The following is a 19,605-nucleotide window of genomic DNA, read 5'->3' as shown; positions in this document are numbered from 1 at the left end:
TCTGTTTTGTAATTCAGTTCAAGGGTAGCGGTTTTTACATTCCCTCTATAAGTGATATCTCATGATAAGTGTCTTTTTCTGTGTGACTTATTTCACTTAGAATCGTCATAGCTAAATCCACTCATCATGCTGCTACTAGCCTTATGACATTGATTTCATGGCTGAGTGATATTCCATTGTATATAAGGACCACATCTTCTTTATCCATTCTTCTCTTTCCTGGGATATTTAAGGTGTAACGAAGTGGAGGTTCTTGTCAACAGAGTAGCCCAAAACTTTGGGGTGCCTGTGTCTTGCTGATTTTTAGTTTTCCCAATTTATACGCCCATGAGTGGAAGTGCCCTATGCTCTCTAAGCTGAGTTTTTTAGATGTTTCAGGACACAGCGTACACTTCTCCAGAGTGGCTGTTGGCAATTTACATCCCGCCCATCAGTGTAGCAAGGCTCCCATTTCTCCATGGCCTGTCCTGCATTTCTGGTTTTGACACTTTATTCAGCATGGCCCTTTTGACCGATGGGAAGCGAGACTTCTTTGTAGCGCTGATTTGCCTTTCCAGGTTGCTTGGTTGGCCAAAAAGGGCGTATGCGTTTTTTCCTGAATATATTCAGGAAAAAACGCATACGCCCTTTTTGGCCAAGGGCATCACTGTCGAGGTTTTGCCGCTTTTCCTGTGCTTTAAAGGCGATTCGAATGTACCTCCTGAAATCTGTTTCCTGCAATTCTGCCTTGCTTTCAAATCCTCTTCGTTGCCTTCCCTCAATATATTTGTGGACGAGAGTTATCATTTGTAAGTCTGCAGGTTTGTGAATTGCAGTGCCCCTGAGCTCCATTATTCAACTCGCTTTCTTGGGAGCTGGCCGCAAAAGCGCCGGATTGCTTCAGGCCGTATTCTGGTTCCTGGCGGCAGGCTGAGCCTGTGGTTAATTCTTCTTCCTGATGGGAAAACAGAGTGACCTGTGCCTGTCCCAACACCTAGAGCTAGTCTCTCATTGGTTGCCCCTCTTCCCGTTCATCCTCAGGACAAATTGCAACCTGTATGGAACAGGAGGATAAAGGTGCTGATTCTCCAAGGAGAGAGATTGCTAGTAAAGCGGCTGGAATGGCGAGCCGGAGCACAAGGAGATGAGAAATGAGGTGCGTTTTAGAAACCTTTCCCGATCACACGGTGTGCCATCTTCGGGGTTTCTCATGCATGTTTTCAATGTAGGACGATGCCCTTGAACCTGGAGATTTGGGACCCATGGGATGGGTACCACGCCGTATTAATTTAAAGGGTCTGCGTTAGCTCACCCAACCTCACCAAACCTCTCAGCCCCAAGAGTGTCCACCCATATGTCTCAATCAGCTGTGGGTCTAGATATGGTCAATCCAGGTGGCATCACAGCCCCTGAACGAATTTTGTAAGAATTTCTCTCTCTTTCACTGTCTTTGTTTCACGGGTTTTGAAAAGTAATTGATTTTTATAATGGGGTTTGGCTGCTTTTCACTGCTGTGTTTATGCCGCTTTACACCCACCTCACTCACTTACAGAGAGATAGCAATACATAGGTTTGAAGATTCTTACTAGTCAGATATATTCTTGGGCGGTGAATAGGGGGTGTTGAGTCCAGTTCACTGAGCAAGGAGTAGGTCTTGTCTATTACATATTGGGTTTATGGAACGATATCTGAGCTAATTTGAAACCCTTGTTTTATGCATCACCCCACCTCACCTTTCCCGTTAAGCAGCCATAGTGTGTTTTCTAAACGTGTGACTCTGTTCTGTTTTGTAATTCAGTTCAAGGGTAGCGGTTTTTACATTCCCTCTATAAGTGATATCTCATGATAAGTGTCTTTTTCTGTGTGACTTATTTCACTTAGAATCGTCATAGCTAAATCCACTCATCATGCTGCTACTAGCCTTATGACATTGATTTCATGGCTGAGTGATATTCCATTGTATATAAGGACCACATCTTCTTTATCCATTCTTCTCTTTCCTGGGATATTTAAGGTGTAACGAAGTGGAGGTTCTTGTCAACAGAGTAGCCCAAAACTTTGGGGTGCCTGTGTCTTGCTGATTTTTAGTTTTCCCAATTTATACGCCCATGAGTGGAAGTGCCCTATGCTCTCTAAGCTGAGTTTTTTAGATGTTTCAGGACACAGCGTACACTTCTCCAGAGTGGCTGTTGGCAATTTACATCCCGCCCATCAGTGTAGCAAGGCTCCCATTTCTCCATGGCCTGTCCTGCATTTCTGGTTTTGACACTTTTTTCAGCATGGCCCTTTTGACCGATGGGAAGCGAGACTTCTTTGTAGCGCTGATTTGCCTTTCCAGGTTGCTTGGTTGGCCAAAAAGGGCGTATGCGTTTTTTCCTGAATATATTCAGGAAAAAACGCATACGCCCTTTTTGGCCAAGGGCATCATGGTCGAGGTTTTGCCGCTTTTCCTGTGCTTTAAAGGCGATTCGAATCTACCTCCTGAAATCTGTTTCCTGCAATTCTGCCTTGCTTTCAAATCCTCTTCGTTGCCTTCCCTCAATATATTTGTGGACGAGAGTTATCATTTCTAAGTCTGCAGGTTTGTGAATTGCAGTGCCCCTGAGCTCCATGATTCAACTCGCTTTCTTGGGAGCTGGCCGCAAAAGCGCAGGATTGCTTCAGGCCGTATTCTGGTTCCTGGCGGCAGGCTGAGCCTGTGGTTAATTCTTCTTCCTGATGGGAAAACAGAGTGACCTGTGCCTGTCCCAACACCTAGAGCTAGTCTCTCATTGGTTGCCCCTCTTCCCGTTCATCCTCAGGACAAATTGCAACCTGTACGGAACAGGAGGATAAAGGTGCTGATTCTCCAAGGAGAGAGATTGCTAGTAAAGCGGCTGGAATGGCGAGCCGGAGCACAAGGAGATGAGAAATGAGGTGCGTTTTAGAAACCTTTCCCGATCACACGGTGTGCCATCTTCGGGGTTTCTCATGCATGTTTTCAATGTAGGACGATGCCCTTGAACCTGGAGATTTGGGACCCATGGGATGGGTACCACGCCGTATTAATTTAAAGGGTCTGCGTTAGCTCACCCAACCTCACCAAACCTCTCAGCCCCAAGAGTGTCCACCCATATGTCTCAATCAGCTGTGGGTCTAGATATGGTCAATCCAGGTGGCATCACAGCCCCTGAACGAATTTTGTAAGAATTTCTCTCTCTTTCACTGTCTTTGTTTCACGGGTTTTGAAAAGTAATTGATTTTTATAATGGGGTTTGGCTGCTTCTCACTGCTGTGTTTATGCCGCTTTACACCCGCCTCACTCACTTACAGAGAGATAGCAATACATAGGTTTGAAAATTCTTACTAGTCAGATATATTCTTGGGCGGTGAATAGGGGGTGTTGAGTCCAGTTCACTGAGCAAGGAGTAGGTCTTGTCTATTACATATTGGGTTTATGGAACGATATCTGAGCTAATTTGAAACCCTTGTTTTATGCATCACCCCACCTCACCTTTCCCGTTAAGCAGCCATAGTGTGTTTTCTAAACGTGTGACTCTGTTCTGTTTTGTAATTCAGTTCAAGGGTAGCGGTTTTTACATTCCCTCTATAAGTGATATCTCATGATAAGTGTCTTTTTCTGTGTGACTTATTTCACTTAGAATCGTCATAGCTAAATCCACTCATCATGCTGCTACTAGCCTTATGACATTGATTTCATGGCTGAGTGATATTCCATTGTATATAAGGACCACATCTTCTTTATCCATTCTTCTCTTTCCTGGGATATTTAAGGTGTAACGAAGTGGAGGTTCTTGTCAACAGAGTAGCCCAAAACTTTGGGGTGCCTGTGTCTTGCTGATTTTTAGTTTTCCCAATTTATACACCCATGAGTGGAAGTGCCCTATGCTCTCTAAGCTGAGTTTTTTAGATGTTTCAGGACACACCGTACACTTCTCCAGAGTGGCTGTTGGCAATTTACATCCTGCCCGTCAGTGTAGCAAGGCTCCCATTTCTCCATGGCCTGTCCTGCATTTCTGGTTTTGACACTTTATTCAGCATGGCCCTTTTGACCGATGGGAAGCGAGACTTCTTTGTAGCGCTGATTTGCCTTTCCAGGTTGCTTTGTTGGCCAAAAAGGGCGTATGCGTTTTTTCCTGAATATATTCAGGAAAAAACGCATACGCCCTTTTTGGCCAAGGGCATCACTGTCGAGGTTTTGCCGCTTTTCCTGTGCTTTAAAGGCGATTCGAATGTACCTCCTGAAATCTGTTTCCTGCAATTCTGCCTTGCTTTCAAATCCTCTTCGTTGCCTTCCCTCAATATATTTGTGGACGAGAGTTATCATTTGTAAGTCTGCAGGTTTGTGAATTGCAGTGCCCCTGAGCTCCATTATTCAACTCGCTTTCTTGGGAGCTGGCCGCAAAAGCGCCGGATTGCTTCAGGCCGTATTCTGGTTCCTGGCGGCAGGCTGAGCCTGTGGTTAATTCTTCTTCCTGATGGGAAAACAGAGTGACCTGTGCCTGTCCCAACACCTAGAGCTAGTCTCTCATTGGTTGCCCCTCTTCCCGTTCATCCTCAGGACAAATTGCAACCTGTATGGAACAGGAGGATAAAGGTGCTGATTCTCCAAGGAGAGAGATTGCTAGTAAAGCGGCTGGAATGGCGAGCCGGAGCACAAGGAGATGAGAAATGAGGTGCGTTTTAGAAACCTTTCCCGATCACACGGTGTGCCATCTTCGGGGTTTCTCATGCATGTTTTCAATGTAGGACGATGCCCTTGAACCTGGAGATTTGGGACCCATGGGATGGGTACCACGCCGTATTAATTTAAAGGGTCTGCGTTAGCTCACCCAACCTCACCAAACCTCTCAGCCCCAAGAGTGTCCACCCATATGTCTCAATCAGCTGTGGGTCTAGATATGGTCAATCCAGGTGGCATCACAGCCCCTGAACGAATTTTGTAAGAATTTCTCTCTCTTTCACTGTCTTTGTTTCACGGGTTTTGAAAAGTAATTGATTTTTATAATGGGGTTTGGCTGCTTTTCACTGCTGTGTTTATGCCGCTTTACACCCACCTCACTCACTTACAGAGAGATAGCAATACATAGGTTTGAAGATTCTTACTAGTCAGATATATTCTTGGGCGGTGAATAGGGGGTGTTGAGTCCAGTTCACTGAGCAAGGAGTAGGTCTTGTCTATTACATATTGGGTTTATGGAACGATATCTGAGCTAATTTGAAACCCTTGTTTTATGCATCACCCCACCTCACCTTTCCCGTTAAGCAGCCATAGTGTGTTTTCTAAACGTGTGACTCTGTTCTGTTTTGTAATTCAGTTCAAGGGTAGCGGTTTTTACATTCCCTCTATAAGTGATATCTCATGATAAGTGTCTTTTTCTGTGTGACTTATTTCACTTAGAATCGTCATAGCTAAATCCACTCATCATGCTGCTACTAGCCTTATGACATTGATTTCATGGCTGAGTGATATTCCATTGTATATAAGGACCACATCTTCTTTATCCATTCTTCTCTTTCCTGGGATATTTAAGGTGTAACGAAGTGGAGGTTCTTGTCAACAGAGTAGCCCAAAACTTTGGGGTGCCTGTGTCTTGCTGATTTTTAGTTTTCCCAATTTATACGCCCATGAGTGGAAGTGCCCTATGCTCTCTAAGCTGAGTTTTTTAGATGTTTCAGGACACAGCGTACACTTCTCCAGAGTGGCTGTTGGCAATTTACATCCCGCCCATCAGTGTAGCAAGGCTCCCATTTCTCCATGGCCTGTCCTGCATTTCTGGTTTTGACACTTTTTTCAGCATGGCCCTTTTGACCGATGGGAAGCGAGACTTCTTTGTAGCGCTGATTTGCCTTTCCAGGTTGCTTGGTTGGCCAAAAAGGGCGTATGCGTTTTTTCCTGAATATATTCAGGAAAAAACGCATACGCCCTTTTTGGCCAAGGGCATCATGGTCGAGGTTTTGCCGCTTTTCCTGTGCTTTAAAGGCGATTCGAATCTACCTCCTGAAATCTGTTTCCTGCAATTCTGCCTTGCTTTCAAATCCTCTTCGTTGCCTTCCCTCAATATATTTGTGGACGAGAGTTATCATTTCTAAGTCTGCAGGTTTGTGAATTGCAGTGCCCCTGAGCTCCATTATTCAACTCGCTTTCTTGGGAGCTGGCCGCAAAAGCGCAGGATTGCTTCAGGCCGTATTCTGGTTCCTGGCGGCAGGCTGAGCCTGTGGTTAATTCTTCTTCCTGATGGGAAAACAGAGTGACCTGTGCCTGTCCCAACACCTAGAGCTAGTCTCTCATTGGTTGCCCCTCTTCCCGTTCATCCTCAGGACAAATTGCAACCTGTACGGAACAGGAGGATAAAGGTGCTGATTCTCCAAGGAGAGAGATTGCTAGTAAAGCGGCTGGAATGGCGAGCCGGAGCACAAGGAGATGAGAAATGAGGTGCGTTTTAGAAACCTTTCCCGATCACACGGTGTGCCATCTTCGGGGTTTCTCATGCATGTTTTCAATGTAGGACGATGCCCTTGAACCTGGAGATTTGGGACCCATGGGATGGGTACCACGCCGTATTAATTTAAAGGGTCTGCGTTAGCTCACCCAACCTCACCAAACCTCTCAGCCCCAAGAGTGTCCACCCATATGTCTCAATCAGCTGTGGGTCTAGATATGGTCAATCCAGGTGGCATCACAGCCCCTGAACGAATTTTGTAAGAATTTCTCTCTCTTTCACTGTCTTTGTTTCACGGGTTTTGAAAAGTAATTGATTTTTATAATGGGGTTTGGCTGCTTCTCACTGCTGTGTTTATGCCGCTTTACACCCGCCTCACTCACTTACAGAGAGATAGCAATACATAGGTTTGAAAATTCTTACTAGTCAGATATATTCTTGGGCGGTGAATAGGGGGTGTTGAGTCCAGTTCACTGAGCAAGGAGTAGGTCTTGTCTATTACATATTGGGTTTATGGAACGATATCTGAGCTAATTTGAAACCCTTGTTTTATGCATCACCCCACCTCACCTTTCCCGTTAAGCAGCCATAGTGTGTTTTCTAAACGTGTGACTCTGTTCTGTTTTGTAATTCAGTTCAAGGGTAGCGGTTTTTACATTCCCTCTATAAGTGATATCTCATGATAAGTGTCTTTTTCTGTGTGACTTATTTCACTTAGAATCGTCATAGCTAAATCCACTCATCATGCTGCTACTAGCCTTATGACATTGATTTCATGGCTGAGTGATATTCCATTGTATATAAGGACCACATCTTCTTTATCCATTCTTCTCTTTCCTGGGATATTTAAGGTGTAACGAAGTGGAGGTTCTTGTCAACAGAGTAGCCCAAAACTTTGGGGTGCCTGTGTCTTGCTGATTTTTAGTTTTCCCAATTTATACACCCATGAGTGGAAGTGCCCTATGCTCTCTAAGCTGAGTTTTTTAGATGTTTCAGGACACACCGTACACTTCTCCAGAGTGGCTGTTGGCAATTTACATCCTGCCCGTCAGTGTAGCAAGGCTCCCATTTCTCCATGGCCTGTCCTGCATTTCTGGTTTTGACACTTTATTCAGCATGGCCCTTTTGACCGATGGGAAGCGAGACTTCTTTGTAGCGCTGATTTGCCTTTCCAGGTTGCTTGGTTGGCCAAAAAGGGCGTATGCGTTTTTTCCTGAATATATTCAGGAAAAAACGCATACGCCCTTTTTGGCCAAGGGCATCACTGTCGAGGTTTTGCCGCTTTTCCTGTGCTTTAAAGGCGATTCGAATGTACCTCCTGAAATCTGTTTCCTGCAATTCTGCCTTGCTTTCAAATCCTCTTCGTTGCCTTCCCTCAATATATTTGTGGACGAGAGTTATCATTTGTAAGTCTGCAGGTTTGTGAATTGCAGTGCCCCTGAGCTCCATTATTCAACTCGCTTTCTTGGGAGCTGGCCGCAAAAGCGCCGGATTGCTTCAGGCCGTATTCTGGTTCCTGGCGGCAGGCTGAGCCTGTGGTTAATTCTTCTTCCTGATGGGAAAACAGAGTGACCTGTGCCTGTCCCAACACCTAGAGCTAGTCTCTCATTGGTTGCCCCTCTTCCCGTTCATCCTCAGGACAAATTGCAACCTGTATGGAACAGGAGGATAAAGGTGCTGATTCTCCAAGGAGAGAGATTGCTAGTAAAGCGGCTGGAATGGCGAGCCGGAGCACAAGGAGATGAGAAATGAGGTGCGTTTTAGAAACCTTTCCCGATCACACGGTGTGCCATCTTCGGGGTTTCTCATGCATGTTTTCAATGTAGGACGATGCCCTTGAACCTGGAGATTTGGGACCCATGGGATGGGTACCACGCCGTATTAATTTAAAGGGTCTGCGTTAGCTCACCCAACCTCACCAAACCTCTCAGCCCCAAGAGTGTCCACCCATATGTCTCAATCAGCTGTGGGTCTAGATATGGTCAATCCAGGTGGCATCACAGCCCCTGAACGAATTTTGTAAGAATTTCTCTCTCTTTCACTGTCTTTGTTTCACGGGTTTTGAAAAGTAATTGATTTTTATAATGGGGTTTGGCTGCTTTTCACTGCTGTGTTTATGCCGCTTTACACCCACCTCACTCACTTACAGAGAGATAGCAATACATAGGTTTGAAGATTCTTACTAGTCAGATATATTCTTGGGCGGTGAATAGGGGGTGTTGAGTCCAGTTCACTGAGCAAGGAGTAGGTCTTGTCTATTACATATTGGGTTTATGGAACGATATCTGAGCTAATTTGAAACCCTTGTTTTATGCATCACCCCACCTCACCTTTCCCGTTAAGCAGCCATAGTGTGTTTTCTAAACGTGTGACTCTGTTCTGTTTTGTAATTCAGTTCAAGGGTAGCGGTTTTTACATTCCCTCTATAAGTGATATCTCATGATAAGTGTCTTTTTCTGTGTGACTTATTTCACTTAGAATCGTCATAGCTAAATCCACTCATCATGCTGCTACTAGCCTTATGACATTGATTTCATGGCTGAGTGATATTCCATTGTATATAAGGACCACATCTTCTTTATCCATTCTTCTCTTTCCTGGGATATTTAAGGTGTAACGAAGTGGAGGTTCTTGTCAACAGAGTAGCCCAAAACTTTGGGGTGCCTGTGTCTTGCTGATTTTTAGTTTTCCCAATTTATACGCCCATGAGTGGAAGTGCCCTATGCTCTCTAAGCTGAGTTTTTTAGATGTTTCAGGACACAGCGTACACTTCTCCAGAGTGGCTGTTGGCAATTTACATCCCGCCCATCAGTGTAGCAAGGCTCCCATTTCTCCATGGCCTGTCCTGCATTTCTGGTTTTGACACTTTTTTCAGCATGGCCCTTTTGACCGATGGGAAGCGAGACTTCTTTGTAGCGCTGATTTGCCTTTCCAGGTTGCTTGGTTGGCCAAAAAGGGCGTATGCGTTTTTTCCTGAATATATTCAGGAAAAAACGCATACGCCCTTTTTGGCCAAGGGCATCATGGTCGAGGTTTTGCCGCTTTTCCTGTGCTTTAAAGGCGATTCGAATCTACCTCCTGAAATCTGTTTCCTGCAATTCTGCCTTGCTTTCAAATCCTCTTCGTTGCCTTCCCTCAATATATTTGTGGACGAGAGTTATCATTTCTAAGTCTGCAGGTTTGTGAATTGCAGTGCCCCTGAGCTCCATTATTCAACTCGCTTTCTTGGGAGCTGGCCGCAAAAGCGCAGGATTGCTTCAGGCCGTATTCTGGTTCCTGGCGGCAGGCTGAGCCTGTGGTTAATTCTTCTTCCTGATGGGAAAACAGAGTGACCTGTGCCTGTCCCAACACCTAGAGCTAGTCTCTCATTGGTTGCCCCTCTTCCCGTTCATCCTCAGGACAAATTGCAACCTGTACGGAACAGGAGGATAAAGGTGCTGATTCTCCAAGGAGAGAGATTGCTAGTAAAGCGGCTGGAATGGCGAGCCGGAGCACAAGGAGATGAGAAATGAGGTGCGTTTTAGAAACCTTTCCCGATCACACGGTGTGCCATCTTCGGGGTTTCTCATGCATGTTTTCAATGTAGGACGATGCCCTTGAACCTGGAGATTTGGGACCCATGGGATGGGTACCACGCCGTATTAATTTAAAGGGTCTGCGTTAGCTCACCCAACCTCACCAAACCTCTCAGCCCCAAGAGTGTCCACCCATATGTCTCAATCAGCTGTGGGTCTAGATATGGTCAATCCAGGTGGCATCACAGCCCCTGAACGAATTTTGTAAGAATTTCTCTCTCTTTCACTGTCTTTGTTTCACGGGTTTTGAAAAGTAATTGATTTTTATAATGGGGTTTGGCTGCTTTTCACTGCTGTGTTTATGCCGCTTTACACCCACTTGACTCACTTACAGAGAGATATCAATACATAGGTTTGAAGATTCTTACTAGTCTGATATATTCCTGGGCGGTGAATAGGGGGTGTTGAGTCCAGTTCACTGAGCAAGGAGTAGGTCTTGTCTATTACATATTGGGTTTATGGAACGATACCTGAGCTAATTTGAAACCCTTGTTTTATGCATCACCCCACCTCACCTTTCCCGTTAAGCAGCCATAGTCTGTTTTCTAAACGTGTGATTCTGTTCTGTTTTGTAATTCAGTTCAAGGGTAGCGGTTTTTACATTCCCTCTATAAGTGATATGTCATGATAAGTGTCTTTTTCTGTGTGACTTATTTCACTTAGAATCGTCATAGCTAAATCCACTCATCATGCTGCTACTAGCCTTATGACATTGATTTCATGGCTGAGTGATATTCCATTGTATATAAGGACCACATCTTCTTTATCCATTCTTCTCTTTCCTGGGATATTTAAGGTGTAACGAAGTGGAGGTTCTTGTCAACAGAGTAGCCCAAAACTTTGGGGTGCCTGTGTCTTGCTGATTTTTAGTTTTCCCAATTTATACACCCATGAGTGGAAGTGCCCTATGCTCTCTAAGCTGAGTTTTTTAGATGTTTCAGGACACACCGTACACTTCTCCAGAGTGGCTGTTGGCAATTTACATCCTGCCCGTCAGTGTAGCAAGGCTCCCATTTCTCCATGGCCTGTCCTGCATTTCTGGTTTTGACACTTTATTCAGCATGGCCCTTTTGACCGATGGGAAGCGAGACTTCTTTGTAGCGCTGATTTGCCTTTCCAGGTTGCTTGGTTGGCCAAAAAGGGCGTATGCGTTTTTTCCTGAATATATTCAGGAAAAAACGCATACGCCCTTTTTGGCCAAGGGCATCACTGTCGAGGTTTTGCCGCTTTTCCTGTGCTTTAAAGGCGATTCGAATGTACCTCCTGAAATCTGTTTCCTGCAATTCTGCCTTGCTTTCAAATCCTCTTCGTTGCCTTCCCTCAATATATTTGTGGACGAGAGTTATCATTTGTAAGTCTGCAGGTTTGTGAATTGCAGTGCCCCTGAGCTCCATTATTCAACTCGCTTTCTTGGGAGCTGGCCGCAAAAGCGCCGGATTGCTTCAGGCCGTATTCTGGTTCCTGGCGGCAGGCTGAGCCTGTGGTTAATTCTTCTTCCTGATGGGAAAACAGAGTGACCTGTGCCTGTCCCAACACCTAGAGCTAGTCTCTCATTGGTTGCCCCTCTTCCCGTTCATCCTCAGGACAAATTGCAACCTGTATGGAACAGGAGGATAAAGGTGCTGATTCTCCAAGGAGAGAGATTGCTAGTAAAGCGGCTGGAATGGCGAGCCGGAGCACAAGGAGATGAGAAATGAGGTGCGTTTTAGAAACCTTTCCCGATCACACGGTGTGCCATCTTCGGGGTTTCTCATGCATGTTTTCAATGTAGGACGATGCCCTTGAACCTGGAGATTTGGGACCCATGGGATGGGTACCACGCCGTATTAATTTAAAGGGTCTGCGTTAGCTCACCCAACCTCACCAAACCTCTCAGCCCCAAGAGTGTCCACCCATATGTCTCAATCAGCTGTGGGTCTAGATATGGTCAATCCAGGTGGCATCACAGCCCCTGAACGAATTTTGTAAGAATTTCTCTCTCTTTCACTGTCTTTGTTTCACGGGTTTTGAAAAGTAATTGATTTTTATAATGGGGTTTGGCTGCTTTTCACTGCTGTGTTTATGCCGCTTTACACCCACCTCACTCACTTACAGAGAGATAGCAATACATAGGTTTGAAGATTCTTACTAGTCAGATATATTCTTGGGCGGTGAATAGGGGGTGTTGAGTCCAGTTCACTGAGCAAGGAGTAGGTCTTGTCTATTACATATTGGGTTTATGGAACGATATCTGAGCTAATTTGAAACCCTTGTTTTATGCATCACCCCACCTCACCTTTCCCGTTAAGCAGCCATAGTGTGTTTTCTAAACGTGTGACTCTGTTCTGTTTTGTAATTCAGTTCAAGGGTAGCGGTTTTTACATTCCCTCTATAAGTGATATCTCATGATAAGTGTCTTTTTCTGTGTGACTTATTTCACTTAGAATCGTCATAGCTAAATCCACTCATCATGCTGCTACTAGCCTTATGACATTGATTTCATGGCTGAGTGATATTCCATTGTATATAAGGACCACATCTTCTTTATCCATTCTTCTCTTTCCTGGGATATTTAAGGTGTAACGAAGTGGAGGTTCTTGTCAACAGAGTAGCCCAAAACTTTGGGGTGCCTGTGTCTTGCTGATTTTTAGTTTTCCCAATTTATACGCCCATGAGTGGAAGTGCCCTATGCTCTCTAAGCTGAGTTTTTTAGATGTTTCAGGACACAGCGTACACTTCTCCAGAGTGGCTGTTGGCAATTTACATCCCGCCCATCAGTGTAGCAAGGCTCCCATTTCTCCATGGCCTGTCCTGCATTTCTGGTTTTGACACTTTTTTCAGCATGGCCCTTTTGACCGATGGGAAGCGAGACTTCTTTGTAGCGCTGATTTGCCTTTCCAGGTTGCTTGGTTGGCCAAAAAGGGCGTATGCGTTTTTTCCTGAATATATTCAGGAAAAAACGCATACGCCCTTTTTGGCCAAGGGCATCATGGTCGAGGTTTTGCCGCTTTTCCTGTGCTTTAAAGGCGATTCGAATCTACCTCCTGAAATCTGTTTCCTGCAATTCTGCCTTGCTTTCAAATCCTCTTCGTTGCCTTCCCTCAATATATTTGTGGACGAGAGTTATCATTTGTAAGTCTGCAGGTTTGTGAATTGCAGTGCCCCTGAGCTCCATTATTCAACTCGCTTTCTTGGGAGCTGGCCGCAAAAGCGCAGGATTGCTTCAGGCCGTATTCTGGTTCCTGGCGGCAGGCTGAGCCTGTGGTTAATTCTTCTTCCTGATGGGAAAACAGAGTGACGTGTGCCTGTCCCAACACCTAGAGCTAGTCTCTCATTGGTTGCCCCTCTTCCCGTTCATCCTCAGGACAAATTGCAACCTGTACGGAACAGGAGGATAAAGGTGCTGATTCTCCAAGGAGAGAGATTGCTAGTAAAGCGGCTGGAATGGCGAGCCGGAGCACAAGGAGATGAGAAATGAGGTGCGTTTTAGAAACCTTTCCCGATCACACGGTGTGCCATCTTCGGGGTTTCTCATGCATGTTTTCAATGTAGGACGATGCCCTTGAACCTGGAGATTTGGGACCCATGGGATGGGTACCACGCCGTATTAATTTAAAGGGTCTGCGTTAGCTCACCCAACCTCACCAAACCTCTCAGCCCCAAGAGTGTCCACCCATATGTCTCAATCAGCTGTGGGTCTAGATATGGTCAATCCAGGTGGCATCACAGCCCCTGAACGAATTTTGTAAGAATTTCTCTCTCTTTCACTGTCTTTGTTTCACGGGTTTTGAAAAGTAATTGATTTTTATAATGGGGTTTGGCTGCTTTTCACTGCTGTGTTTATGCCGCTTTACACCCACTTGACTCACTTACAGAGAGATATCAATACATAGGTTTGAAGATTCTTACTAGTCTGATATATTCCTGGGCGGTGAATAGGGGGTGTTGAGTCCAGTTCACTGAGCAAGGAGTAGGTCTTGTCTATTACATATTGGGTTTATGGAACGATACCTGAGCTAATTTGAAACCCTTGTTTTATGCATCACCCCACCTCACCTTTCCCGTTAAGCAGCCATAGTCTGTTTTCTAAACGTGTGATTCTGTTCTGTTTTGTAATTCAGTTCAAGGGTAGCGGTTTTTACATTCCCTCTATAAGTGATATGTCATGATAAGTGTCTTTTTCTGTGTGACTTATTTCACTTAGAATCGTCATAGCTAAATCCACTCATCATGCTGCTACTAGCCTTATGACATTGATTTCATGGCTGAGTGATATTCCATTGTATATAAGGACCACATCTTCTTTATCCATTCTTCTCTTTCCTGGGATATTTAAGGTGTAACGAAGTGGAGGTTCTTGTCAACAGAGTAGCCCAAAACTTTGGGGTGCCTGTGTCTTGCTGATTTTTAGTTTTCCCAATTTATACGCCCATGAGTGGAAGTGCCCTATGCTCTCTAAGCTGAGTTTTTTAGATGTTTCAGGACACACCGTACACTTCTCCAGAGTGGCTGTTGACAATTTACATCCCGCCCATCAGTGTAGCAAGGCTCCCATTTCTCCATGGCCTGTCCTGCATTTCTGGTTTTGACACTTTATTCAGCATGGCCCTTTTGACCGATGGGAAGCGAGACTTCTTTGTAGCGCTGATTTGCCTTTCCAGGTTGCTTGGTTGGCCAAAAAGGGCGTATGCGTTTTTTCCTGAATATATTCAGGAAAAAACGCATACGCCCTTTTTGGCCAAGGGCATCACTGTCGAGGTTTTGCCGCTTTTCCTGTGCTTTAAAGGCGATTCGAATGTACCTCCTGAAATCTGTTTCCTGCAATTCTGCCTTGCTTTCAAATCCTCTTCGTTGCCTTCCCTCAATATATTTGTGGACGAGAGTTATCATTTGTAAGTCTGCAGGTTTGTGAATTGCAGTGCCCCTGAGCTCCATTATTCAACTCGCTTTCTTGGGAGCTGGCCGCAAAAGCGCAGGATTGCTTCAGGCCGTATTCTGGTTCCTGGCGGCAGGCTGAGCCTGTGGTTAATTCTTCTTCCTGATGGGAAAACAGAGTGACCTGTGCCTGTCCCAACACCTAGAGCTAGTCTCTCATTGGTTGCCCCTCTTCCCGTTCATCCTCAGGACAAATTGCAACCTGTACGGAACAGGAGGATAAAGGTGCTGATTCTCCAAGGAGAGAGATTGCTAGTAAAGCGGCTGGAATGGCGAGCCGGAGCACAAGGGGATGAGAAATGAGGTGCGTTTTAGAAACCTTTCCCGATCACACGGTGTGCCATCTTCGGGGTTTCTCATGCATGTTTTCAATGTAGGACGATGCCCTTGAACCTGGAGATTTGGGACCCATGGGATGGGTACCACGCCGTATTAATTTAAAGGGTCTGCGTTAGCTCACCCAACCTCACCAAACCTCTCAGCCCCAAGAGTGTCCACCCATATGTCTCAATCAGCTGTGGGTCTAGATATGGTCAATCCAGGTGGCATCACAGCCCCTGAACGAATTTTGTAAGAATTTCTCTCTCTTTCACTGTCTTTGTTTCACGGGTTTTGAAAAGTAATTGATTTTTATAATGGGGTTTGGCTGCTTTTCACTGCTGTGTTTATGCCGCTTTACACCCACCTCACTCACTTACAGAGAGATAGCAATACATAGGTTTGAAGATTCTTACTAGTCAGATATATTCTTGGGCGGTGAATAGGGGGTGTTGAGTCCAGTTCACTGAGCAAGGAGTAGGTCTTGTCTATTACATATTGGGTTTATGGAACGATATCTGAGCTAATTTGAAACCCTTGTTTTATGCATCACCCCACCTCACCTTTCCCGTTAAGCAGCCATAGTGTGTTTTCTAAACGTGTGACTCTGTTCTGTTTTGTAATTCAGTTCAAGGGTAGCGGTTTTTACATTCCCTCTATAAGTGATATCTCATGATAAGTGTCTTTTTCTGTGTGACTTATTTCACTTAGAATCGTCATAGCTAAATCCACTCATCATGCTGCTACTAGCCTTATGACATTGATTTCATGGCTGAGTGATATTCCATTGTATATAAGGACCACATCTTCTTTATCCATTCTTCTCTTTCCTGGGATATTTAAGGTGTAACGAAGTGGAGGTTCTTGTCAACAGCTTAGCCCAAAACTTTGGGGTGCCTGTGTCTTGCTGATTTTTAGTTTTCCCAATTTATACGCCCATGAGTGGAAGTGCCCTATGCTCTCTAAGCTGAGTTTTTTAGATGTTTCAGGACACAGCGTACACTTCTCCAGAGTGGCTGTTGGCAATTTACATCCCGCCCATCAGTGTAGCAAGGCTCCCATTTCTCCATGGCCTGTCCTGCATTTCTGGTTTTGACACTTTTTTCAGCATGGCCCTTTTGACCGATGGGAAGCGAGACTTCTTTGTAGCGCTGATTTGCCTTTCCAGGTTGCTTGGTTGGCCAAAAAGGGCGTATGCGTTTTTTCCTGAATATATTCAGGAAAAAACGCATACGCCCTTTTTGGCCAAGGGCATCATGGTCGAGGTTTTGCCGCTTTTCCTGTGCTTTAAAGGCGATTCGAATCTACCTCCTGAAATCTGTTTCCTGCAATTCTGCCTTGCTTTCAAATCCTCTTCGTTGCCTTCCCTCAATATATTTGTGGACGAGAGTTATCATTTCTAAGTCTGCAGGTTTGTGAATTGCAGTGCCCCTGAGCTCCATTATTCAACTCGCTTTCTTGGGAGCTGGCCGCAAAAGCGCAGGATTGCTTCAGGCCGTATTCTGGTTCCTGGCGGCAGGCTGAGCCTGTGGTTAATTCTTCTTCCTGATGGGAAAACAGAGTGACCTGTGCCTGTCCCAACACCTAGAGCTAGTCTCTCATTGGTTGCCCCTCTTCCCGTTCATCCTCAGGACAAATTGCAACCTGTACGGAACAGGAGGATAAAGGTGCTGATTCTCCAAGGAGAGAGATTGCTAGTAAAGCGGCTGGAATGGCGAGCCGGAGCACAAGGAGATGAGAAATGAGGTGCGTTTTAGAAACCTTTCCCGATCACACGGTGTGCCATCTTCGGGGTTTCTCATGCATGTTTTCAATGTAGGACGATGCCCTTGAACCTGGAGATTTGGGACCCATGGGATGGGTACCACGCCGTATTAATTTAAAGGGTCTGCGTTAGCTCACCCAACCTCACCAAACCTCTCAGCCCCAAGAGTGTCCACCCATATGTCTCAATCAGGTGTGGGTCTAGATATGGTCAATCCAGGTGGCATCACAGCCCCTGAACGAATTTTGTAAGAATTTCTCTCTCTTTCACTGTCTTTGTTTCACGGGTTTTGAAAAGTAATTGATTTTTATAATGGGGTTTGGCTGCTTTTCACTGCTGTGTTTATGCCGCTTTACACCCGCCTCACTCACTTACAGAGAGATAGCAATACATAGGTTTGAAGATTCTTACTAGTCAGATATATTCTTGGGCGGTGAATAGGGGGTGTTGAGTCCAGTTCACTGAGCAAGGAGTAGGTCTTGTCTATTACATATTGGGTTTATGGAACGATATCTGAGCTAATTTGAAACCCTTGTTTTATGCATCACCCCACCTCACCTTTCCCGTTAAGCAGCCATAGTGTGTTTTCTAAACGTGTGACTCTGTTCTGTTTTGTAATTCAGTTCAAGGGTAGCGGTTTTTACATTCCCTCTATAAGTGATATCTCATGATAAGTGTCTTTTTCTGTGTGACTTATTTCACTTAGAATCGTCATAGCTAAATCCACTCATCATGCTGCTACTAGCCTTATGACATTGATTTCATGGCTGAGTGATATTCCATTGTATATAAGGACCACATCTTCTTTATCCATTCTTCTCTTTCCTGGGATATTTAAGGTGTAACGAAGTGGAGGTTCTTGTCAACAGAGTAGCCCAAAACTTTGGGGTGCCTGTGTCTTGCTGATTTTTAGTTTTCCCAATTTATACGCCCATGAGTGGAAGTGCCCTATGCTCTCTAAGCTGAGTTTTTTAGATGTTTCAGGACACACCGTACACTTCTCCAGAGTGGCTGTTGGCAATTTACGTCCCGCCCATCAGCGTAGCAAGGCTCCCATTTCTCCATGACCTGTCCTGCATTTCTGGTTTTGACACTTTATTCAGCATCGCCCTTTTGACCGATGGGAAGCGAGACTTCTTTGTAGCGCTGATTTGCCTTTCCAGGTTGCTTGGTTGGGCAAAAATGGCGTATGCGTTTTTTCCTGAATATATTCAGGAAAAAACGCATACGCCCTTTTTGGCGAAGTGCATCACTGTCGAGGTTTTGCCGCTTTTCCTGTGCTTTAAAGGCGATTCGAATGTACCTACTGAAATCTGTTTCCTGCAATTCTGCCTTGCTTTCAAATCCTCTTCGTTGCCTTCCCTCAATATATTTGTGGACGACAGTTATCATTTCTAAGTCTGCAGGTTTGTGAATTGCAGTGCCCCTGAGCTTCATTATTCAACTCGCTTTCTTGGGAGCTGGCCGCAAAAGCGCAGGATTGCTTCAGGCCGTATTCTGGTTCCTGGCGGAAGGCTGAGCCTGTGGTTAATTCTTCTTCCTGATGGGAAAACAGAGTGACGTGTGCCTGTCCCAACACGTAGAGCTAGTCTCTCATTGGTTCCCCCTCTTCCCGTTCATCCTCAGGACAATTTGCAACCTGTTCGGAACAGGAGGATAAAGGTGCTGATTCTCCAAGGAGAGAGATTGCTAGTAAAGCGGCTGGAATGGCGAGCCGGAGCACAAGGAGATGAGAAATGAGGTGCGTTTTAGAAACCTTTCCCGATCACACGGTGTGCCATCTTCGGGGTTTCTCATGCATGTTTTCAATGTAGGACGATGCCCTTGAACCTGGAGATTTGGGACCCATGGGATGGGTACCACGCCGTATTAATTTAAAGGGTCTGCGTTAGCTCACCCAACCTCACCAAACCTCTCAGCCCCAAGAGTGTCCACCCATATGTCTCAATCAGGTGTGGGTCTAGATATGGTCAATCCAGGTGGCATCACAGCCCCTGAACGAATTTTGTAAGAATTTCTCTCTCTTTCACTGTCTTTGTTTCACGGGTTTTGAAAAGTAATTGATTTTTATAATGGGGTTTGGCTGCTTTTCACTGCTGTGTTTATGCCGCTTTACACCCGCCTCACTCACTTACAGAGAGATAGCAATACATAGGTTTGAAGATTCTTACTAGTCAGATATATTCTTGGGCGGTGAATAGGGGGTGTTGAGTCCAGTTCACTGAGCAAGGAGTAGGTCTTGTCTATTACATATTGGGTTTATGGAACGATATCTGAGCTAATTTGAAACCCTTGTTTTATGCATCACCCCACCTCACCTTTCCCGTTAAGCAGCCATAGTGTGTTTTCTAAACGTGTGACTCTGTTCTGTTTTGTAATTCAGTTCAAGGGTAGCGGTTTTTACATTCCCTCTATAAGTGATATCTCATGATAAGTGTCTTTTTCTGTGTGACTTATTTCACTTAGAATCGTCATAGCTAAATCCACTCATCATGCTGCTACTAGCCTTATGACATTGATTTCATGGCTGAGTGATATTCCATTGTATATAAGGACCACATCTTCTTTATCCATTCTTCTCTTTCCTGGGATATTTAAGGTGTAACGAAGT

The sequence above is a fragment of the Balaenoptera borealis genome, assembly GCF_965194805.1.
Source record: "Balaenoptera borealis genome assembly, chromosome: 9".
Lineage (NCBI taxonomy): Eukaryota > Metazoa > Chordata > Mammalia > Artiodactyla > Balaenopteridae > Balaenoptera > Balaenoptera borealis.
The sequence above is the reverse complement of the archived record's forward strand: the minus strand, read 5'-3'. Positions refer to the sequence as shown.